This window comes from Acomys russatus, chromosome 1 (genome assembly GCF_903995435.1).
Source record: "Acomys russatus chromosome 1, mAcoRus1.1, whole genome shotgun sequence".
In the NCBI taxonomy this organism is placed as follows: domain Eukaryota; kingdom Metazoa; phylum Chordata; class Mammalia; order Rodentia; family Muridae; genus Acomys; species Acomys russatus.
This window is the reverse complement of record NC_067137.1, coordinates 14,490,214-14,514,445: the sequence shown is the minus strand read 5'-3', so window position 1 is coordinate 14,514,445 and position 24,232 is coordinate 14,490,214. Positions and strand designations below refer to the sequence as shown.

The window sequence follows — 24,232 nt, the reverse complement described above, 5'->3', positions numbered from 1 at the left end:
TGAGCAACTGCTCTGAACAGTCACAAAAACACGAGGCACAGTCAACATCATCAGTCATCAGGAAGTTGAAACTACAATGAAATACGTACAACAGTTAAAATGCTATTAAAGCCAACAGCAAAGCAAGCAAAAGCCATCACATGTAACACACACTGGCATGGATATGGAGAAGAGGAAGTCTTACACGTTGTCGGTGGGAACCGAAACCAGAACAACAGTATGGAACTTCATCTGAGAAGTGAAAATAGGACCACCATGGGATCTAGGCACCCCAGTTCTAGGTATATGTCAAAGGGAAATTAAACCTGCAAACCCCAAACATACTTACCTGTCCATGTCTACTGTGGAGCCATTCGTAATAGCCGAGGCTGTGATCACCTTGGGTCCTCACTAACAAGCACAATGTGCATATAAGTAATGGAGTATTGCACAGCCATAAAGAAGAGTGAAACTCTGTCGTCTGCAGCAGAAAGAATAGAAGCAGAGGAAATGATACCATTGGACATAAGCCAGGGACAGAGACAAGTACTGCACTCTCTCCCTAGCATGTAACACTTAGGTGGGTCACTATGAGAAATGGGAAATCACAGAGGCAGGAAAATAAAGGGAGGCCAGATTTGCTCTCTGATAGGTGCACAAGGTACACACGTCTTCAAATGTGAAACATCAGAGCAAACCACATAAGTGTGCGTGATACAAGCCAATAAAATTAAAAGAACAATAAAAAGGAAAAAGCCTGTTTCTTGATAAAATGGGATGTACACTTGTGAAAATGATTACTTTTATCCAATTACCTCTAGATACATGCAAAGAGGAAGTTTTTAACTTTTTCCACACTATTTTTTGTTCTGTTTTGTTATTGAGACAGGGTCTCTCTTCATAGCCCTTGCTGTCCTGGAATTCACTATGTAGACCAGGTTGACCTCAAACTCTCAACAGTCCACCTGCCTCTGCCTCTTGAGTGCTGTCTGGTGTTCCACCTTGTTTTTTTTTTTTTTTTTTCCTAAGTTCCAATTTCCAATGCTGGCATCTTAAACATGAAAACCACCTGTGAGCAGGTGAAGCCAGGTTGCCAGATGGCAAGATCATCTCCTATATTTGTTATAACGGTTCTGCTCAGTCACGAACACATCTTTTCATGACACATTGCAAAGACACATCTATCCACATAAACACAATGGCATTTTCTATAAGAGGTTCACACAGTAGTAAGGCATTCGGTGAAGGGTGCGCCACTTCCCCTGTTCCTCTGGGTGTCCTTAGGAAGCTCTTATGTTGGCATCACATTCTTCCAGGAGAATAATCGAATCTTCAATTGGGCTATGTTCTCGGCCATGGGTCACTTCCATAATGTCAAAGGCCAGCCCCAGGTTTTTCATGGCTTGGGGAAACATGCCTTGTTGGAGCTGTAGTTTGCCAACTTTCATCCTTGCATGCCTCTAATAGGGTGGTGTAGTGCAGCGCCTCCTCCAGCATCCCCAGGATAATGCAGACATCCATGGCATAGTCAAGGACTCCATGGTGCACGTGGCGTAGAATAGCGCCTCCTCCAGCATTCACAGGATGATGCAGGCATCCACGGCTTCACCTGGTAGACTTTCATGTCAGGAAGCTGCTTAGAGTTGCTGCTCATGATCACCTGGCACGGGGCCAGAACCTGCTTCACCTCCCAGCGTGCCTTCAAGCTCTTCAATTTTTTTTTCAGCGATTCCTGAACTTTCCTTCCATATTTGTTCATCACCTGTTAGCACATCAGCATCTTTCCATCCATAATCCCAAAGTACTTGCTAAGGTTGTTCGTTTGGGCCAATCCTTTCCTGTGGGACTTCAGAGTTCCTCCTCTGGGCCCACATGGCTCTTTCCCATCCCATAGCGATCCTCCTTCATGACCCATAATTTTCAATCATCTACATTTTCTTAATTAAATGGAAGAGAGGAGATTTATTTCCAGTTCCCATTGCTGGCACGGCTTGGGGTTGATTAGAGCAACATCTTTTGAGTTACCCCGTCCACAGCCTTTGAGGACTGTCTGGAGCAACCGTTTAATTCTGTGGCCAGCACTCTGCTCAACAAAGGAAACCTCACAGTTTCTCCAGGACGGTACTTTGCATGGTTTCATCACAAAGCAGTGTTGATGTAATGATTACAGATTTTCACTTAATAATTATGAAATGCACTCTTGTTACTGCGCCACGTGGTAATTGGCCACAAATGGCACATATTGCATTTAAATGGCTGTAATTCCTGCTGTTCACATTAAAGCCAGCTTTGTAGGTATGGCACCGATTTAGTCACACAGGGCCTCATGCACAGGAGGGCTGGATGTCTTGTGGGAGTGGTTCTCAACCCTCCTAATGCTGCGACTGTTTAATACACTTCCTCATGGTGTGGTGAACCCCCAACTATAAAATTATTTTGTTGCTACTTTCTAACTGTAATGTGCTACTATTATGAATCATACTGTAAATATATGTTATGTAGGATATCTGACGTGTGATCCCCAAAGGGGTTGAGACACACAAGTTGAGAACCAATATTCTATGGTCATTCTGTGGAAGTTTCTGATAAAATTCCTACAAGGGACCCCATCCTACCTTTTCCCTTTCCACTGAGCCCTCCAAGTTTTTTCTGTCCACCTGCTTGAGACTGGCTGAGAAAGAGAATCAAAGGACCAGGTAAGAAGGCAGGAGTGAGCTGGGTCCCTCAGCCAGCTCAGGAGCCCTTGCCTCTTTCGTTTGCAAGGAGTCCATCACTTAGAATGTTCTGGCTCTTTTGTTTCTACTGTAAAAGAGAATAAGAGGAATGGTGAGATGGCTCAGTGGGTGAAAAAAACTTGCTTTGCAAGCCTGACAACCAGAGTCAACCCAGAGCTGGCCACAAAGGGAGAGAACCAACTCCTAGGAAGGGTCCTCTGACCTCTGCCTGTGTGCCATGCATGCACCTAGAGAGTAGGTTATAGTCAGATGCCGGGCACATGGGCACAATGGGGCTGAAGAAGGAAATGCCCAAAGGAACTCTTTCTCGTGTCTGATCTTTGGCACTGTCCTCTCTCCTCATTTTACTCCAAGGTCATCTGGCTTGGATTTTCCTGAGGTTTCATGGAGGCATGAACAGGTAAATTGGCACCATCAGATCAACAGAAAGATTAGGACCTCAAATGTCTGCCCGTGGCCTACAGCCACGCTTATTACAGGCCAATTATGTTAATGTAGAACAGTCTCCCTGTACAGGTGAGGGGGGCAGGTAAAGCCCTCCTCAGTTCCTTCTCAGAGAAGACCCTGGGGCTAGTAGTCCTAGATTCTACCAGGCTGAGACCATAGAGAACATTGAGAGTGGTCAGGTGGCAAAGAAGGCCATGAGAAGGAAAGTGTTCTTGGCAGTAACATCATAGCTGTGGGACACTCCGTGCCATGGAGCTGGCTATCGACCCTCTTCTGCAGCATCTCGGTTAAAGGGTATTTACTGGTCCCTTTGGGTTTTGATCAGTAGATGTCTTCCTGGACCTGAAAACAGTACCAAATTCCAATCTCAGGCTGTTTCAAGATGGAATCGGAGGTCAGCCACTCAGTTTCCAGAAACTCGGGAGCCAGAAAACAGGAAAGGGAGGTGATGGAGGAGAGCTGAGTGGGACACAGGGCAGAGGTACCGTGTGAGCGCAAGGCAACTGGCCTTTGAGTTGTATGACCTCGGTGAGAATTCTGTTGTTGCTATAGTAGTTCTGGTGAGGTCCTGAGACTGTGTGTGAAAGCTTTTTATGTGGTCCCCAGTTCTGGTGGGGGTGGTGAGGGTTTCTCACTCTTAAACAGAGTGGAGCCTGTGTGAGCTAGGGGACCTGTCAGCTCTATGGATGAGTCATCCTTGCTAGGTTGACTCACTTGGCACTTGCTAGGTTTCTGTTTTCTACAACCCGGAAAGTAGGCTTCTGATACCATTAGAATAACCCAGACTTTGGAGATCTGGGAGTGCAGCTCATTGGGCAGAATGCTCGCCTACCTTACATAAAGCTCCAGGCTTGAGGCCCAATACCATATAGACCAAGTGTTTGGTGAATGCCTGGATTAATTTCCTGCACCCAAGAGGTAGCAGTCCGAAGGTCAGGTTGTTCGAGGCCATCCTTGGCTGTATAGCAATTTCTAGGCCAGCCTGGGCTACATAAGACAAAGTTGTACTTTTGTTGCTATGTTGCCCTTTTTAAAATCTCTTCTCTCTTTTTTTTTCTTTTTTTTTTTTTATTAATTTATTCTTGTTACATCTCAATGTTTATCCCATCCCTTGTATTCTCCTATTCCTCCCCCCCTCCATTTTCCCATTATTCCCCTCCGCTATGACTGTTCCTGAGGGGGATTACCTCCCCCTATATATTCTCATAGGGTATCAAGTCTCTTCTTGGCTACCTGCTGTCCTTCCTGTGAGTGCCACCAGGTCTCCCCCTCCAGGGGACATGGTCAAATGTGAGGCACCAGAGTATGTGAGAAAGTCGTATCACACTCTCCACTCAACTGTGGAGAATATTCTGACCATTGGCTAGATCTGGGAAGGGGTTTAAAGTTTACCTCCTGTATTGTCCTTGGCTGGTGCCTTAGTTTGAGCGGGACCCCTGGGCCCAAATCTGCCTATCATATTGTTCTACTTGTAGATTTCTAGGACCCTCTGTATCCTTTTATTTTGCTATTCTCCCATGTGTCTCTCATTTAGAGTCCCAATAGGATGCCTTCCCCTCTGTCCCACTTTCCTGGTAAGTGAAGGCTTTCATGGGACATGCCCCTTGGGCTAGTATGCAGATATAAGTGAGTATATACCATTTGATTCTTTCTGCTTCTGGGTTAACTCACTCATTATGATTATTTCTAGCTCAATCCATTTATCCACAAATTTCAGGAATTCCTTGTTTTTAATAGCTGAGTAGTATTCCATAGTGTATATTTACCACAGTTTCTTTATCCACTCTTCTACTGAGGGACACTTAGGCTGTTTCCATGTTCTGGCTATTATGAATAAGGCTGCTATGAACATGGTTGAGCAAATTTTCTTGTTGTGTGCTGGAGCATCTTCTGGGTATATTCCAAGGAGTGGAATAGCTGGGTCTTGAGGAAGCCCTATTCCCATTTTTCTGAGATAGCACCAGATAGATTTCCAAAGTGGCTGTACTAGTTTGCATTCCCACCAGCAATGAAGGAATGTTCCTCTCTCCCCACATCCTCGCCAGCATGTGGTGTCGCTTGAATTTTTGATCTTAGCCACTCTGATGGGTGTAAGATGGAATTTCAGAGTTGTTTTGATTTGCATTTCTCTGATGACTAAGGAGGTTGAGCATTTTTTTTAAGTGTTTCTCAGTCATTTGATACTCCTCTGTTGAGAATTCTCTGTTTAGTTCCAAGCCCCATTTCTCAATTGGGTTATTTGGTTTTGTGGTGTTTAATTTCTTGAGTTCTTTATATATTTTGGATATTAAACCTTTGTCAGATGTAGGGTTGGTGAAGATTTTTTCCCAGTCTGTAGGCTGTCGCTTTGTTCTCTTGACAGTGTCTCCAGCCTTACAGAAGCTTCTCAGCCTCATGAGGTCCCATTTATTAATGGTTGACATTAAGGCCTGGGCCGTTGGTGTTCTGTTCAGGAAGTTGTCTCCTGTGCCAATATGTTCCAGGCTCTTTCCCACCAGGCTTAGTGTCTCTGGTTTTATGTTGAGGTCTTTAATCCACTTGGATTTGAGTTTTGTGCAACGTGACAAATATGGGTCCAGTTTCATTGTTTTACACATAGACCTCCAGTTAGACCAGCACCATTTGTTGAAGATGCTACCCTTTTTCCATTGAATGGATTTGGCTTCTTTGTCAAAAATCAAGTGACCATATGTGTGTGGATTCATATCTGGGTCTTCGATTCAATTCCACGGATCAACCAGCCTGTTGCTGTGTCAGTACCATGCTGTTTTAATTACTATTGCTTTATAGTACAGTTTGAAATCAGGTATGGAGATTCCTCCGGAGCACCTTTTATTGTACAAGATTGTTTTAGCTATTCTGGGTTTTTTGTTTTTCCATATGAAGTTCAGAATTGAACTTTCAATGTCTTTAAAAAATTGTGTAGGTATTTTGATAGGGATTGCATTGAATCTGTAGATTGCTTTTGGTAGGATGGCCATTTTTACTATGTTAATTCTCCCGATCCATGAGCAAGGAAGATCATGCTATTTTCTCAGGTCATCTTCAATCTCTTTCTTCAGAGTTTTGAAATTTTTTTCATACAAGTCCTTCACTTGCTTAGTTAGGGTAACTCCTAGATATTTTATTTTGCTTGTGGCTAATGTGAAGGGTGTGGTTTTCCTAATTTCTTCCTCTGCAAGCTTGTCATTTGTGTATAGGAAGGCTACAGACTTTTTTGAGTTAATTTTGTATCCAGCCAATTTGCTGAAGGTGTTTATGAGCTTTAGGAGTTTTCTGGTGGAATTTTGAGGGTCACTTATGTACACTATCATATCATCTGCAAATAGGGATAATTTGACTTCCTCCTTTCCCATTTGGATACCCTTGATCTCCTTTTGTTGTCTTATTGCTCTGGCTAGAACTTCAAGTACTATATTGAAGAGATATGGAGAGAGTGGGCAGCCTTGCCTTGTTCCCGATTTTAGAGGAATTTCCTTGAGTATCTCACCATTTACTTTGATTTTGGCTATTGGCTTGCTGTATATAGCCTTTATTATGTTGAGGAAAGTGCCTTGTATCCCCGATCTCTCTAAAACTTTAAACATGAATGGGTGTTGAATTTTATCAAATGCTTTCTCTGCATCCAAGGAGATGATCATGTGGTTTTTTATTTTCAGTTTGTTTATATGGTGGATTACATTGATGGATTTCTGTATATTAAACCATCCCTGCATGCCTGGAATGAAGCCTACTTGGTCACGATGAATGATATCTTTGATGTGTTCCTGTATTCGTTTTGCAAGTATTTTATTTAGTATTTTTGCATCTATGTTCATAAGAGAAATTGGTCTGAAATTCTCTTTCTTTGTTGAGTCTTTGTGAGGTTTAGGTATCAATGAGACTATGGCCTCATAGAATGAATTTGGTAATTTTCCATCCATTTCTATCTTTTGGAGTAGTTTGAAGAGTATCGGTATTAGCTCGCCCTTGAAGGTCTGGTAGAATTCTGCACTGAAATCATCTGGCCCTGGGCTTTTTTTTTGGTTGGGAGACCATCGATGATTGCTTCTATTTCTGTAGGGGAAATGGGACTATTTAGCTTGTTTATCTGTTCTTCATTCAACTTTGGCAAGTGAAATTGATCAAGAAAATTGTCCATTTCCCTTAGATTTTCAAATTTTCTGGCGTATATGCCTTCAAAGTAGGATCTTATGATCCTTTGAATTTCTTCAGTGTCTGTTGTTATGTTTCCCTTTTCATTTCTGATTTTGTTGATTTCAATACTGTCTCTCTGCCTTTTAGTTAGTTTGGCTAATGGTCTATCTATCCTGTTGATTTTCTCAAAGAACCAGCTTTTGGTTTTGTTGATTCTTTGGACTGTTTTCTTAGTTTCTAATTTGTTAATTTCAGCCCTGAGTTTGATTATTTCCAGGCGTCTACTCCTCTTGGGTGTTTCTGCTTCTTTTTTTTTTTTCTAGGGCTTCCAGTTGTGTTGTTAAGATGCTTATGTGCGATGTTTCCAATTTTTTTTTAAAGGCACTTAGTGCTATGAATTTTCCTCTTAGCACTGCTTTCAATGTATCCCACAAATTTGGGTATGTTGTTTCTTCATTTTCATTGAATTTCAGAAACTCCTTGATTTCTTTCTTTATTTTTTCCCTGACCCAGGTGTCATTTAGCAGAGAGTTGTTTAGTTTCCACGTCCGTGTAGGCTTTTTGTTATTTCTGTTGTTGTTGAATTCTAGCCTAAGAGCATGGTGATCTGATAGGATACAAGGTATTATTTCAATCCTCTTGTATCTGTTGAGGCTTGCTTTGTGACCTACGATGTGATCAATTTTGGAGAAGGTTCCATGGGGTGCAGAGAAGAAGGTGTATTCTTTCTTGTTTGGGTGAAAGGTTCTATAGATATCTGTTAGATCCATTTGACCCATGGCATTGGTTAATGATGTTATTTCTCGGTTTAGTTTCTGTTTCAATGACTTATCCTTCAGTGAGAGTGGGGTGTTGGAGTCTCCCACTATTATTGTGTGGGGATCGATGTGTGGTTTAAGCTTTTTTAGGAGATCTTTGACAAATGTGGGTGCCCTTGTATTGGGAGCATAGATGTTCAGAATTGTGATGTCATCTTGGTTGACTTTACCTTTGATGAGTATGAAGTGTCCTTCCTCATCCCTTTTGATTAATTTTGGTTGAAAGTCTATTTTGTTCGATACTAAAATGGCTACACCTGCTTGCTTCTTGTGACCATTTGCTTGGAATATTTTTTTCCAACCTTTTACCCTGAGGTAATGCCTTTCATTATGGGTGAGATGTGTTTCTTGAATGCAGAAGAATGTTGGATCTTGTTTATGTACCCACTCAGTTGTCTGTGTCTTTTTATTGGAGAATTGAGGCCATTGATGTTGAGAGATATTAATGACCAGTGACTGTTAAGAATCTTAATTTTGATGTTGTTTCCAGTCGACCGTTTGTGTAGTTGTGTTTTTGCCATGGGATAGTTATCTATTTCCTGGGTAATTTTGGTTGTAGCTTCACCCTTTGGGATGGAGTTTTTCTTCTAGTACCTTCTGTAAAGCTGGAATTGTGGATAGGTACTGTTTGAATTTGTTTTTGTCATGGAATATTTTGTTTTCTCCATCAATGGTTATTGATAATTTTGCTGGGTAAAGTAGTCTGGCCTGGCATCTGTGGTCTCTTAGGGTTTGCAGGATCTCTGTCCAGGCCCTTCTGGCTTTTATGGTCTCTGCTGAGAAGTCAGGTGTAATTCTGATAGGTTTACCATTAAATGTTATTTGGCCCTTTTCCCTTGCAGCTTTTAATATTTTTTCTTTGTTCTGCATGTTTTGTGTTTTGATTATTATGTGGCGGGCAGTTTTTCTTTTCTGGTCAATTCTATTTGGTGTTCTGTAGGCCTCTTGTGTGTTTATAGGCATTTCTTTCTTTAGATTGGGGAAATTTTCTTCTATGATTTTGTTGAGAATAGTTTCTGGGCCCTGGAGTCTGATGTCTTCTCTTTCTTCAATGCCTATTATCCTCAGATTTCTTCTTTTCATGGTGTCCTTAATTTCTTGGATGTTTTGTGTCAGGATTTTTCCAGATTTGGCATTTTATTTAATGGTTGATTCAATATCTGTGATTGTATCTTCTAGACCTGAGATTCGTTCTTCCATCTCTTGGATTCTGTTAGAAAAGCTCACCTCTGTGTTCCTCGCCTTCTTCTCTGAGGTCTCACGTTCTTGTTTTTCTTCTGTCTGTGTGTTTATCATTGAATCCATTTTCATTTTCAGATCTTGAACTGATTTTTTTATTTCTTTCATCTGATTTTTTGTATATTCCTGAGTTTCTTCCATTGCCTCTTTATAGGTCTTCAGAGCTTGAACCGTTTTATTTCTTTCTTTCATCTGGTTGTTTGCATTTTCCTGCAATTTTTCCAGTTCCACTCTATGTGCTTCTTTTATGTCTCTCACTTGTTTGTCTGCGTCTTCCTGCATTTGATTACGAATTTTATTTGTTTCCTCCATTATCATCCTCATTACTAAGGATTTGAGGTCATTTTCTTGTATTTCCGTTGTATTTGAGTTCTCTGGGTTGCTTTCTTTGGGATAGCTGGAAACTGGAGACGCCATGTTGTTTTGGGGTTTTTTGCGTATGCTTTATTGTTGTCCTTTCGACATCTTGCCGTCTTTGCTTTTATTGGGTATCTTCCAGAGTTGGATGGAGGGTGTCTGACGATAGATTCACTTGTTTTCTCACGATTTCCCTAGGCTGGGAGCTCAAAGCTTCACTGGTGTGGATGTTAGGAGGTTGGCCCTGTTGTTCTGGTCTCTCACAGCCAGTGATCTTCAGCCCCCCTGTGCTGTGGATCCTGCAATTGTTCTGGGTCTCTGAATGAGCGTTGGGTCAGGCCAAGGTATCCACAGCCTTCTGTGTTCCCTGCCAAGTCCAGCCAGGAGCACTGGGCCCGAACCACGGGCTGAACTCAGCTAGATTCTCAGGGCCTGAACCGTCTGCCAAGCTCAGCTAGGGATTCTGGGCCCAAAATGCACACAGGGTCCAGCCAGAATTTTTGGGCTGGGACTGCGCACCAAGCTCCGCTAGGGCCTTTTGGCCCAAAGTGCGTGCTGTGGTCAGTTATTGACTCAGGGCCCGAACTGACCACCAATCTCAGCCAGGAATTCTGGATTCAAACTGCACACTGTGTCCAACCAGAGTCTTAGAGTTGGTGGAACCAAGCGCTCTGTCCAGCCTGCGCCACAGCAGGAGAACTGCGGCTGCTCTGAGTTAGCACCAATGGTGGAACCAAGTACTCCGCCCAGACTGTGTCACTGCAGGGGAGCTGCCGCTGAGCTGAGGTGGCACCTAGGATGGAACTGAGCATGCCACCAAGCCTGTGCCACAGCAGGAGAGCTGCGGCTGCTCTGAGTTAGCGCCTGTGGTGGAACCAAGTGCTTCGCCCAGACTGTGTCACCGCAGGAGAGCTGCCACTGAGCTGAGGTGCTGCCTAGTGTGGAACTGCGTGCTCAACTAAGCCAGAGCCACAGCAGGGGAGCTGTGGCCACGCTGAGTTAGTGCCTCGGGCAGAATTTCTTGCTGGGCTGGGCCAGTACCTGGGACTCTGGGGCCGAACTGTCTGCCAAGTCCAGTCTGGGTCCGAAGGCTCCATGCAACCCAAATCCTGCCCCGAGTCCCCTCTCCCACATCAACTCCCACCAGTCACCACACCAATCGCCTCCACCGGAAGGCTATGAGCTGCAAACCTCAGCCACCACTGCTGGTGCTGGTGCCACTGGTGCTGCTGCCTCTGCCGCTGCTGCTCCGATCAGAGAAAATCCACGCTCCTCCCGTGTGCAGGGGCACACAGGTCCTCCGCACCCTGGTCCCTCCGAACTGTGGAGCACTCCTGCTGCCGTGATGTTCAGACCTCGGTGTTCCTGGCTCAGAAATCTGTGCAATTCCCTGCATTGTTCACTGCTCGCCGCCATCTTGGATCCTCTCAAAATCTCTTCTCTCTTTACCCCGACTTCCCCCTCCCTTCTCTTCCTCTCTCACCTTTTTTCTCTCTCTCCCTTCTTCCTCTTTCTCTGTCTCTCTCTCTGTCTGTCTCTGTCTCTGTCCTTCTCTCTCCATTTGCAGCCTTATCTTAGCCATAAGGCTAACTTAAGACAGAGTGTCTTTTGCCAGCCACAGGCCAGAGCTCTGGGCAGGCCTGTGGGAAGGAGATATTTTGGCAACAGCAATAGCTCAGGAAGCCAATACTTTCCACCATAAGTTACAGTAAATATTTACACATGCCGCGGGTGTGCAGATTCTGAGTGAAAAGCAAACTCACGTACCAATGTTGCCCCTGAAGGTGCTCTCCGTTCTTCAGTAGCCATGACTAATTCTCCATTTCAAGGAGCAGAGAGCAAATTGGCCTGGCTTAGGAAATGAGGCCTTTAGTATATACATTCCGGAAGTGGGCACACAGTTGGAATGAAGGAATAGGAAAATGAATGAACCCCTGGAGCTGTCAAGCACTCAATTAGTAAATGAGCTAAATGTCACTGCTAAAGGGTGGCATCGTCATCATTGGCTGCCTCTTACTCTGGCTTTGGCCGGCATGAGGCAGCAAATGAACTGAGCCAAAGAAAGGCAGCTACTGCGTCTCACTGGTGCTGTGGGGTATGAAGAAAGTTAAGACAAGATTCTGCCTTTGAGGAACTTAGATTTGTTTAAAAAAAAAAAAAAAGACTATGTCTAGCAATGAAGGGACCAGGGGCTTGGTCCTTAGCATTGGAAAAATAATCAATAGTGCAAGATTGAGCAGCCGTAGAAAACTGAAAGACTCCTGAAGGTGTCCATAGAATGAAGGCAGGAAAGGCCAATGGGTAGTGCGTAAATGAAACATCTGAGTTGTCTGAAAGGTAGCAGAGATGAGGTAGGACTGGCACAAGGAGGTCTCTCTAAAGGCGGTAGATCTGCGTGTGGAACAGGATTGCAGACAGACAGAAGGCACGAGCAGAATTGCAGAGACGATGAAGGATCTCTGTGTGCAAGGCCAAAGGAAGTAAACCAGTCTGGCTGAAGTAAAGCTGGGGTGATGGAGGGCGGAAGGTAGTGCTGGAAATAACTGCAGCTCTTGGTTTGCGGGGCAAGATTTTCTCATTTCTGAATCCTCCAGGTCCCCAGAGTCTCTCTCTCTCTCTCTCTCTCTCTCTCTCTCTCTCTCTCTCTCTCTCTCTCTCTCTCTCTCTGTGTGTGTGTGTGTGTGTGTGTGTGTGTGTGTGTGTGTACACACACACATGCATGCACATGCCATGGCATGCACAAGCTGGTCAAAGGACAACTTTGTGGAGTCAGTTCTGTCTTTCTACTATGTGGGTACCAGGGAGTGAGCTCAGATTGCCAGGCTTGGAGGCAAGCACCCTTATCCACAGCACAGACATCTTACCAGTTCCCAGAGCATTATCTTTTTTAAAAAAATATATTTATTTATTATGTACACAGTGCTTTGCCTGCATGAACACCTGCACACTAGCAGAGGGCATCAGATCACATTATAGATGGCTGTGAGCCACCATGTGGTTGCTGGGAATTGAACTCAGGACCTCTGGAAGAGCAGCCAGTGCTCTTAACCACTGAGCCATCTCTCCAGAGAGCTATCTTGAGTTCCCTTTTGGATTTTCTTTAGAAACCAGAAGTCTAATCCTATTAAGTAGGCCCGCCTTTCCTGACTCCACTGAGTAAGTCTAGCTTGGAGGTTGGGTGTGTCAGGTGAATGTGGAAGGCCAGGCCCCAGGCCGGGGTACGGAACTCTGCGAACTGCACTACTGATCTAACTTGGAAAATGGAATGGTTTCCTCTTGCCCCAGGATGTGTGGGAATTCCTTCCACACACACAGTGAAAACACAGAGAGCTTTTCTTATCCGCCTCTGCTCCCAGGCCTCACCTGGCCCACTCACCTGGCTCCCCACCCAAGAGCCTGAGAAAGTAGGTGCAAAGTGGGGGAACTTGTTCAAACCTCGGCATTGTATAAAGACTCATCCCAACCCCCAAGTGAAGCATTACGAATGCAGGCCTGATAATGCGCCATTGTAAGCGAATGAAAGGCTCAGGCTTTGCGGTGGAGCCCTCAGAGTGCAGCAATTCTGGAGAGTAATTATGGAGCAGGAGACTGATTACACAAACTGCAGACTAAACAGTTAGGCTCTGCGTGTGAGGCCAGCTGACAAAGCAGAGGTAATTAATAGGCAGTTACAACATGGAAGATTCTGGAAAACATAGTTTTGGAGTTTCAAATTCACAGCCTCTGACAGAAGAATATTAGTAAGACAGATGCAGTAAGACCAAGGTGTCTTGAGGGAAAAGGCATTTGCAATCACGTTTAGAAAGAAGTCCTGGTGGGGTCTGGTTCCCACCATCCCTTTAGGAGAGCATTGCCCCCAGTGTTAGGGTTGGCACAAGCACGCATGAGACGATGCTAAAGAGAGACACTGCTGCAGCTGTACAAGCAAGCTGCTGCGAGGACTAGACACTTGTTAGTTTTTATGAAGTCGCAGGTCTGCTCTCTGCTCCTTTGCCTTTCAAAGATGCTTCCTGGTGGGCAGAGGCAACAATGATGTGTCTCAGGGAAGCGAAGCTTGGCGGGCTGCAGCTGGCGCTGAGTGTGCCTCACTCCTTTCCGGGTCAGAAGTGGCTGTGGAGTGATGGGCCTTAGACAGATAGGACCCTGTGCTCTCTGCTCACCTCCTGCTGCAGACACAGTGACAGTGATAGAGTCTGACACGGGGATGCTTACTTTCCTTTGAGTTAAGGGGAAAGCATGGGGGTCACAGACTTTGTGGTGAGCCAGGAATTCTGGTTTCACAGTTGCATCTTAGAAAACCGGGACACTGTTCTTTGATGGCCTTTGACCTCTTTTTCTCTTGTTCTTTTTTAGACCTTTTCAATATAGATAACAAACACACAGTCACACACACATGCACAGGCACACTCACACATGCACTCACACACACACATGCACAGGTACACACACACGCACACTCATGCATTCATGCACAGGCACACTCACATGCACGCACACACACACATACACACCTGATTGACAGATACCTTTGTTGTACACATTTTTATTTCTGTGAGACTAGAGGGCTGAACCCAGAGGCATGTGAATGCTAGACTCTACCACTACCACTTACCTCTAGTTCCCACTCAGGCATTTTCATTTTTTGAACTTGTAAGTCAGGTCTTACTAAGTTGCCTGGGTTAGCCTTGAACTCATTCACTAGGCCACCTTGTTCTGCTGTTTAGCCTTTGGTAGCTGCATTACAGGCCTGTGCTATGAGGCCCAATTTGCCTTACTTCTTATATCAGTTACTTGTTATTTGGACAAAATACTTGATGAAGGCAACCTAAGAAAGGAAACATTTGTTTTGGCTTATGACTTGACCTCCACTATGATGGGGTGTCATGGCAGCAGGAGCTGGAGGCAGCTGATTTCATTTTGTCTACAGTCAGCAATCAGAGATGTGAAGGCCATGCTTAGCTCTCTTCTTCCTTTTTATTAAATCCCTGACCCCAGCCCATGGCTGGTACCACTCAGATTTAAAGTACGTCTTCCCACCTCAATAACCTAATTTTAATAATCCTTTACAAACACACACAGGACTAGAGACTTGTTACCATGGTGATTCTACATCCTGTCAGGTTGACTACCAAGATTACCACCATCCCCTTAACTGCTCAACTTTCTCCTCTCCTCCTCCTCCTCCTCTTCCTCCTCCTCTCCCTCTTCTCCTCCTCCCCCCACCTCTGCCTGCCAAGTTCTGGGATTAAAGGTGCAGACCACCACACTGAGTTCCCTTTCTTTTTATATCGGTTCTTTTTGCATTACTCTAAATCAAAATATCCAGCAGAAATAACTTAAGGAGGAAAGGCTTATTTGGGCTTCTACTTTCAGAGATTTCTGCCCTTGGTGGCTCGGAGGCATGATGGAACAGAGCAGAGAGATTCACGCCATGATGGGGAATAAATGGTGGACAGCTATTTTGTATCATAGCAGAATTATGGAGCAGAGAATAAGAGCAAAAACATGGTCCCTGTGTAATCTCTAAAGAACTACCTGTTGTGACTACCTCAGCCCTCTAGGCCCCGCCCCTCAAAATCTCACAGCCCTCAGAAATGGCACCCCCAGCTAGGCAACAGCCATATAAAGCAGGAACCAAAGGAGGACTATTTCACAGGCAAGCTCTAACATGCTGCAAGGCCATCAAAGTCTTCCTTCCTTTTTCTATGCACCACTTTCCTGAAAACGTCTTCCTTTACTTCTTTAGAACACCCATTTTCTCAGGGGCTAGCTCCAGGAGAAGCAGCTGACTGGTTAGAGCATACTACTATTATGTGAGTGGTTGATGCCCCTGAGGGCTGGCAAATGAGACTAGCTATTCACTATAAGAGAGTAGTTTACATCTTTCCTTTCGTATCTATTATCCTGTTTGAAATGGACAATCTTATCACTTGAAACTTAATCAAAAGGAAATGGGTCATTGAAGAACTTCAGTAACCTATCTGGAATATATATATATATATATATATATATATATATATATACACATACACTCATGCAGGACATAGTTCCAGGATTTCTGGCCCCAAGATGTCTTTCTCATTCCTTCTCACCTGCTTGCTAACAATAGCAGATGGAAATACATTGGGTAATTGATTCTCCTCACCCTTAAGGATATCTAGTAGTCTGACTATGCCTCAGCCATTGTGCCAAATATGAGCGATACCAGCTCTCCACATCCTAACTGCATTAGGAGTCCCTAAAATCCAAGAAATACAGTTGAAAATCAGTCAGTGAGTTCTGCTATTTTTTCTGAAGTTTCTCTAAAATTATATTTTGCTATCTAAGTCTCAGGGCTGGACATTTGCTATAAGATATCTGTGATGTGCAATCCTTTAACCTTGAGACTACCTGGGAATACCCCTCCTTCCCTAAATAGGCACAGTGTTCCCATTTGTATTCTTCATAAAATACCAATGTAGAAACCACAGGTAGTCACTTAAAGTCATTTTCTATTTGACTCGGATGGCTCTCCCAGTCTCCTGGATCAAAGTAAGCCAGCCATATTCAGCTGACCTCTCTTGCCTGAGGATGAGCTCTCTACTTTCACAAAGCCATAGCACTGTGGGGTGGGATGAGGAAAAGATACATTGAGTGCAGTGATTCACATGGCTCGGGATACTATTATGGTTCAAAGTCAACTGGAACTTGCTTAGGCAAAGGAAGAATTCATTCCTCTTATAGCAAACCCCAGGATGACAGGGAAGAGGCTGGACCTTCAAGATGATTATGAAGAGGCCTGGATCACCAGAAGTCCATTCCCCCATCCTCGGCCCCTGCTGTCCTGTACTTACTGGTTCAAACCTGTCTGACAAACATCTAGTAGACAACTGGGCATCAAAAGGTTAGAGGAAGCACCATCCCCACCTCCCAGTCCCCAGCTCCTAGCCAGTTGGCATGGATGGTAGCTGTTTTAAATCACAGGACTACACTGGAGAAAGAGATCCCTTCCTAAAGCCAAGGAAAGCTGCTCACCAAAGGTGTGTGGGAGGGGTCCAGCACATTACTATAGAAGAGGTGTACGGGGTTCACAAATAAAGGACATTAGAGCTGATTTCACATTGCATAGGTTAGTGTAGCTTTGAAACATGAGGTTCAAAACATTAACTTGCAACATCTGAAATTCCCACTACTTTATGTAACATTGCCTTTCAAACACATTGCAAAAGCTATACCAAGAAACAGGGGCTCCTTTTATGTATCTATTCTTGGGGGCACCCAATTACAATTTAAATATTTTCATCATCTGTTCCTTTTGACTCATATCTCCCATAATGACAGGTTTCAGTAAAAAGTAACTCTAATATGTTCTGAAAAAAAATGACAGTATAGAGAAAGAATTCAAGTAATGAAAAAGCACATTCATTCACCATTTCTCCTCCAGTTGCTCTAAAAATAATGAGACGTTTTTTTGAAAAGGGATGCACACAGAAATTGAAGCTAACATGTTTAAAATGTAATTATTTTGTTGGCATAATAATAGCTAATGCTTATTGAATGTTTGTAAGTATAGGTAACTAGTGAAAGTCCATTACTGTCATTATCTGAACTGTTCCCCAGCCAACTGATTTGTAAACTAACACCTGCGAACCAAACTCATCAGTGTGTGTGTGTGTGTGTGTGTGTGTGTGTGTGTGTGTGAGATCAGCTATCATTTTTCAAACACTGCCTCATTCATTCATTCATTCATTCAATCAAGAAACAGGGCCTTTAATTGGCTTGGAACCAGTGAGCCTACAGGATCCCCAGGTTAAAATTGTGAGCACTTGACTTCACACTGTTTGCTTGTTTACTTGTTTGTTTGTTTGTTTGTTTTGGCTGCTGGGCATGAAAACCTGGTCCTCATGCTCACAAGGCGAGCACTTTACTGACTGAGCCAGCGCCGTTCTCTTTATGTGGTTTTACTGAAACACAGCGATGCTCATTTATCAGTGCCTTGTCTGTCATCTTGCTCTCACGCTACTGAACTGAGTGGTTGTGACAGAAACTGTATGGACTACAAACATGAAGGCATTTATTACTGGCCTTTTACAGCCTAGTTAGCCTAATCCTTGCAAAACAGTTATTATGAGGTAGCACTGTTATGCAAAGTTACAGTCTGGTGTGTATGGAGATTGTGATTCAGAGCGTGGTCTATCTGAACATTCTGTATCCAGATAACTCCACACAGAGAGTGTGGCTGCTACAGTCAGGATATTTAGGTTCAAATTAAACTATCACTCTGTAGCTGTCGGGAGGACATTATCTTAGCTAGTCTGTGCTTTGGAGTCTTCCATGTCCTTTATAGTTGGTGTGGTAGGTAACCTTGTCAGTTTGACTTGACTATGAAATACCCAGGAGGCTAGCAAAGCACACTTCTGGGTGTGTCTGGGAGGGACTTCCAGAAACAGAAGCAATTCCATCCTGAGGACTCAGATCTAATCAATTGATAGATCATCGTATGATGCCATTGTTGGAGGGTAGGGAAAGCTAAGGGCTAGGGCCTGATAGGGGGTGTGAGCTCCTGGGGCTGGGTCCCTGAGGATCTCTTGTCTCTCATTCCTTCTGGTCTCTCTCTCTCTCCTGTCTGAAATGAGGTGAAAAAGCTCTCATCTACCACATGCTCTCAGCTCTATGATATTCCGCGTAAGAACCGGAGAGCCTCCTGTAGCCGTGAGCTAAAATAGGTGCTTCTCTTGTTAGAGTGTTCTGCCAGGTCTTTGGTGACAGTGATGATAATTCCGATGAACATGACTGGAGAAAGCTGTGGTTGGTCATCCTTGGCTTAAGTACAGCTTTGGACCCTGACCCCAGATCTGACCATGATTGCTAAGGCTGCTTGACAAGCCGATCCTCAGACAAATCCACTCTTTGAGACCATGCAGTTGAGCCCTTAGTCTCTCAAGAACTCTGGCTGTTCTTCCAAAGGTCCTGAGTTCAATTCCCAACATCCATGTGATGGCTCAGAACCATCTATAATGAAGTCTGGCTCTCTCTTCTGGCCTGCTGTCTCACATGCAGGCAAAACACTGTATACATAATGAATGAATAAATGAATAAATAAATAAATAAATAAATAAAATAAGACCAACATTAAATAAGTGGCATTAGGGAAACACAGAAATTAGTATGTGTCTCTGAGGTGGCCTCTAGTACATGGTGTCACCCTCCTCGACTCTGGGATCAGAGAGCATACTCTGAAAAGCCATGATGATGGAAGCAATAACAGTGTCTCTATTCTTTTCTCTGAACACAAAATATGAAATTAGAATATCAGACAATGGAGAACACAAGAGGCTGGTTCTGGCATTTACGGAAAGTGAGAGTGGCCAGATGCCACCTAATATTCACATTACTAACTGGACAATAAAAAAACAGAAAAACTCCTTTTTACTCGTCATTCTGAAATCTTGTTGAAAAATTATTATGCCTCACATAGGAGTATAAATTTTATAAAACATAAAATTAAACTTGCTTATATAGGCAGGATCCTTGAGAAAAGTTGCCAGAGGCATATACACTAAAAATGGACCTATTTGATGTCAACTTTCTTTCTTGATGGCATTATTTCCTGTGTTTTATTTTCTTTTTCTCACTTAGGTTGCTTTTTCTTTGTAGTCTCATCTTCAACTATTAAGTTAGTATTTTGTGGTATTGTGTATTGCTGAACTTCTTTTGAAACATAGTAACTTTATTACCATTTGTCTCTTTTCAGTCATCTGCCTGTCTTAACACTCTCTCTCTCTCTCTCTCTCTCTCTCTCTCTCTCTCTCTCTCTCTCTCTCTCGGGGGCGCACATACATACATACATATATACATACATACATAAGCTGATGAACAGTTTGTTTTAACATCTAGGCATGTCTAGGAACATGTGACACCTTTGGAACAGAAGTCCACACACATGACACAAGAAAGAGAAGACAGAATTGCTTGCCTTCATTCTCAGATCTTCCATCTACACAGGCAATTCCCAGCATGCTTCAGGGGACATTTCTCATTCAAACCACCACGTTAGTATGTAAAATCATTTGCTCCTGACTTCCTGTCCTATAATGCCTGCTTATTGCAGAGCAGGGCAGGGCATCTGAAGCCAGCGACTTCAGACTTCAGTGCATTTAGATAATGTATAGGGAAGGTGACAGGATTTTGTTTTCTTTTTGTGCCAACTTGTACATTAGCGTGTCTTAAGTGGCAGATTAAAAATTTCCTAAAGCACTAATGTGGATTAAAAATGTCTGTTGAGGCTTGTTCAGGACTCTTACAAGATCCAAATCGCATTCTCGTCCTTCAAGCATTCTTCAACAGCTTTGTTGCATTGTGTAAATAATAGCGTTCTCGAGAACCGCTTTTCTTTCATTAGGTAAGTAACTAAAACTTCTAAATATAGAAAATCAATGTAGATTTTATTACACTGCACTACAAATGCAAACATCTGTCTGTAAGTATGTATTTTGGGGAACGGGTTTAGTTCTGTTTGTCTCTTTGTTTTAATATAGATGCTTTAGTCAGTGTTATATTGCTGTGAGAAGACACCACAACTATGGCAACTCTCATTTATTTATTTATCTTTACCAAAAAAAAAAAAAAAAAGCATTTAATTGGGGCTCCCTTATAGCTTCAGAGGTCTGTTTTCATCATGGCAGGAAGCATGGTAGCACGCAGGCAGACATGATGCTAGAGGAATGTTGAGGGTTCTGGACTGTAGGCAACAGGAGAGAGAGAGAGAGAGAGAGAGAGAGAGAGAGAGAGAGAGAGAGAGAGAGAGAGAGAGAGAGAGAAACCTCAAAGCTCACCCCCTAGTGATACACTTCCTATAACAAGGTCACACATGGACACACCTAGACCACTAACGCCATACCTCCCAATTCTTTCAAACAGTGCCACTTCCTGGTGACCAAGCATTCAAATCTATGAGTCTATGGGGGGCATTCTTATTCAAACCATCACAATAGAGAAACTAATATTTTGTTGTTCTCTTTTGCTTAAAAAAAAAAAAAATTCTCTGCCAAAATGATAGCATTCCTCCTATTCAGTTCAGGTCAGAGAAGTCATTCATGCAGAGTAATAAAAAAAAAAAGTTCTTTGATGACCATTAATTTCAGTTGCTATTTTTAATCCATTTATCCATTCTCTCTTCATGATTTTTATTGAACAGTAAGTAGCTCTGAGTTGGCCCAGAGGACTGCTATACTTCATCATAGGATGCAACGGCAAGCCCATTGGATAGAGGCCATGACTCATATGGCTCCAAACCAGAAGATATCTGGCTTCTGGCGGTTGGGATACAGGAGGTGACACTTATGATAGAGATGTCACTGTGTCAGAAAAAGAGGAAGGCTCACACAGAGGCACGAAACTGGAAAACTCTGGAATTTTCTGGAGGCAGGAGCAGTAAACGAGACAGAAGCAGAGTGGGTGGGACCGGCGGTATGGGTGAGGCAGGATACATAGTATGAAGCCGAAAACAAATGTCCTGAGGTTGGTTCTGAAGGGTTAGAACTCCCCTTTCCTTTTGGGGAAGGGGTGAAGATTACAGCTGGGATGGGGGCTTTCAGTAGATGGTGCTGGAATCAAAGGTTCCTCTAATGGTGTGAACCAGCGGTTTGCAACTAAGACTCCAGAAGCTACGAGCAAACCTACTATGCATCGGAACAAGAAGGTTAATGTATAAATACTCAAAGTCTGTCTTCCCATTCTTTCCTGTCTCCAGGAAAACTGTGGCAGAACCACTGACCAGGAAATGGGCTTCTTCTGGGGTTCTTTGGGAGAAGGTTATAAGTAGGAGAGAGATGGTTAAATGCTGTTTGTTGTTTTTTTCGTGCCTTGGTCCACACTTGAGCTCTCGGCTCTCACCGTTACACAAGAGCTTTCCTTACGTGGACTAGGGAATGTTGAGTGGCTCCAAAAGGTAATGCACAAAGTGTGAAGAGTGGTTAATCTACAACAAGTCAACAGGCAAGTAGAAAGTGTTGCCTTGTTCTCTCCTACTAAAGCGCGTTTGTAAGCAGCACTCCTGGGAAGGGACACGCCACTCCCACTGTGGCCTTATCCCAGACACCTTCTGTAGATGCCAATTCTTGTTCATGCACCAGTGATGATGGCTGCGGAGGCACACAAGAGTCGGGGCAGGTGGTGGAAGAGGAACCAGGGAGGATGCAGTTGGCACAAAGAGGGAGAAAGAAACCTCCGAAAGAAGAGAGAGGAGAGGCCAGGCCTGGTGGAGTCAGAATGTCAGAGGACCTGTGAGGGCACACACTTGATGTGACTTCAAGATGGCAGCTCACTGGTTGGTGACTTCCTCAAGAGCAGCTTCAGTGGAATAGTGGCAGAGCGTGCAGATGATGGCGGCTTCCGTGAATGGGCAGAGAGGTAAGGAAATGGAGACATGGGTGTAGATTGCTCCCTGGAGGTATTAGAAGTTCCCAGAGGGAGGCAAGGTTGTGCCCTGGTTTTCAGAGGGAATAGTTGAATGTCTTCTCCAGAGAAGCCCCATCTATGCAACTGAGGGGCGGTGCCAGCCATTTGGTTCTGCTGTGCCTGTTAGACTGAGTCTTGCCCTCTTTAGGTCTTTCCTTCCAGGACTCCCAAGGTCCTCTGTTCTCCCTCCCTGTGCCCACCTCCCTTACAGGTGAAGGATCTACTGTGTCCCTGCTAGTGTCTTTGGAGCAGAAATGCCCCACCTGGTGTGACATCCCACATCTCCCTTAAGGCCACACTTTCTCCTTCACCTACTAGTGCCACGCGGAGTAGCCAGGACTCTGGATCCTCTAGGGAGCCTCAGATCATCCCCTGGAGAGCCAGGAGATGAGGCATTCTGGGACGGAACTTCTATAGTGCCAGTGTTGGGAGTCCAGTACGTTTCAAGAGTGCCAAGGAATGGAGCCTTCCATACCTATTTTTGGGTATCTGGGTTCTGGTTGTCATGACAGTCCATTAGCTTCCTTATAGAGCTTTTATAATATCATCATTCCCCCGCTGCGGAAGACTGGTGTGAGGAGCCGTGCCCACCACAGCACGTTGGCTTCCTTTTAGTGCCCTGAGTGGGGTTTAAATGGCCCTCTGGAGAACTTTCTGACCCCTTCTTCCATTTGCCCTCTGCATCCTGGAAAGGTATCTTTAACTTGTTTGGCATCTGTGTGGGAAGGAGCACTTAGGAAAAGAGCCCTGAGAAGACAGTCTCCCTAGTAATGGCACATCACTCCTTCTGTAGGCTTCTTCCTGATCTTAGCTGGATAACAGGGTTAGAATCTGGCCTCTGCTCTTATTGAGTGCTGCCCTGGGGCCTGGAAACATGCCATTATGAGTGACAATGACCCTCCTGAAGGAGTCCGAGCTTTGCCTGAGGGCTTGGGCATCCCTCCTGAGTCTGATGAGACACTGTGTTACCCTGTCTGAACATGTGGCACGCGGAGGCAGTTTTCTCTGCACTTGTAGCAAGAGAGGCTTTCTCAACTGTCATTACAGAGCCCTTTGCCTAGGATGACCTGCCTGTCCTTATTGAAGCCAGAGTGACTATGGGAACTCCTTATGATGCAGACTAAGATGGGGGCAATGTGCCAGTGCTTTAAATGTGCAAGTATTCTCTTCTCACAGCTCTTGATGGTGAAGTCCAAGATCAAAGTTCCAGTAGGGTTGATGTCTCCTGACGCTTCTTTCCTTAGCTTGCATACCTGCTAATGCCTGTCTGCTTATTGTATCCTCACATAGCCTTTCCTCCTTCCTCTCCCTCCTCTCTCTCTTTCTCCCTTACCTCTCCCTCTCTCTTCTCTCTCTCTCTCTCTTACCTCTCCCTCTCCTTCCCTCCCTTCCTCACCCCCTCCTCATCTCTTTGTCTCCCCCACCCTTGACACCAAGGGGTGTCTTTCTCTCTGCATTAGAACATAAGTCCTATCCAACTAGGGTCCCATCTTTGTAAGCATATTCAATCTTAATTAAACCTTTTAAGCCCTCATTCCAAATACCTACCTGAACATTAAGAGGGTACATCTTAACGTTCTCTATTTCATATACTTCCAGATCCGAGGGGCGGGTTGGAGATGTCAGCCGAGCAGCATGCTCTCTGGAGGTGTAGAGAAGCATGCTTCCATTTCTTGGTGGCTGTTAGCATTCCTTGATGTATGGCTGCATCTGTGGTCACATTGTCCATTTTCCCTTTACCTCTCTGCTTTATAGACCATTAAGTTTGCACTTAGGGTCCACTTGGGCAACCCAAGATAACTCCATCTTAAGATCCTAAATCACACTTGCCAAGCTCATCCTCCTACCCCCAAAATAAAGTCAGTCTCAGGTCCCAGGAATGAGGAGTTCGTGTCTTTGACAGTCTAATGACTGCCACAGTTATATTAATTAGAAGTTTTTTGTTTGTTTTAAAAGTGGAGTCAATCTACAAAGTGTTTTCGTTGGAAAAGTAACTTCAAAAATGAATGTCCTACCCTTATCTCATTGTAGACTGCCATTGCCTGCGGTTTGAGGGACAAACCTGAGCCCAGGGAGTGTAGG

General features: G+C 44.2%; 1 pseudogene; it reads right to left on the bottom strand.

Annotated features, from left to right (window-relative positions):
- Window positions 1–1,259: 1,259 nt before the first annotated feature.
- LOC127195740 (histone-lysine N-methyltransferase SMYD3-like) lies at window positions 1,260–23,812 on the bottom strand (annotated as a pseudogene).
- Between the last annotated feature and the right edge of the window lie 420 nt (window positions 23,813–24,232).